Source organism: Sinocyclocheilus anshuiensis, unplaced genomic scaffold (genome assembly GCF_001515605.1).
Source record: "Sinocyclocheilus anshuiensis isolate Anshui unplaced genomic scaffold, SAMN03320099.WGS_v1.1 scaffold3283, whole genome shotgun sequence".
NCBI lineage: Eukaryota > Metazoa > Chordata > Actinopteri > Cypriniformes > Cyprinidae > Sinocyclocheilus > Sinocyclocheilus anshuiensis.
Window position 1 is genome coordinate 84,757 of NW_015542780.1, and position 828 is coordinate 85,584.

Here is an 828-nt window from a genome sequence, read left to right on the forward strand (position 1 = left end):
TCATGAGGGGCCGCTCTGCCCGAGGTCTGTGGGAAGGCCATCATCTCATGTGGCGCATCAACTGCCTGGAGATGTTGGCCGTGTTTCGAGTGCTGAAACACTTCCTTCCAGATCTAAGGGGACATCATGTGCTTGTCCGCACAGACAACACATCAGTGGTCTCCTACATAAATCGGCAGGGTGGTCTGCGCTCGCGCCCCCTTTACACGCTGGCGCACCAGATCCTTCTGTGGGCTCAGGGAAAGTTCCTCTTGCTAAGAGCATTCTACATCCCTGGGCATCTCAATCAGGGAGCAGACATACTGTCAAGACAGGGGCTGAGGCCCGGGGAATGGAGGCTCCACCCAGAAGTGGTGGAGCTCCTTTGGAGGGAGTTCGGACAGGCGGAAATGGATCTATTCGTGTCGCAGGAAACGACACACTGTCCACTCTGCTTCTCCCTCACGCATCCAGCTCCACTTGGGCTGGATGCCATAGTGCAGACATGGCCGAGGCTTCATCTGTACGCATTTCCCCCGATTGCTCTGCTCCCGGGAGTTCTGGAGAGAGTGCGCCGGGACAGAGCCCGGCTGCTGTTAGTAGCCCCGTTCTGGCTGGGCCGAGTATGGTTCTTGGACCTGATTTCCCTCCTCGACGGCTCTCCATTGAGATTCCCGTCAGGAGGGACCTCCTCTTACAGGCGGAGGGCACGATATTCCACCCCCGCCTGGAGATGTGGAAGTTATGGGTGTGGCCCCTGAGGGGGCACAGCTCGTAGCTTCTGGTCTCTCAACCGAGGTTGTTGAGACCATCCTCCAATCCAGAGCTCCCTCCACGAGGAAACTGTAT

At 57.7% G+C, this 828-nt stretch overlaps 1 pseudogene; it reads left to right on the plus strand.

Annotated features, from left to right (window-relative positions):
* The window catches only part of LOC107694616 (uncharacterized), a 55,853-nt pseudogene extending 55,113 nt beyond the window's left edge, over window positions 1–740 (plus strand).
* The last annotated feature ends 88 nt before the right edge of the window (window positions 741–828 follow it).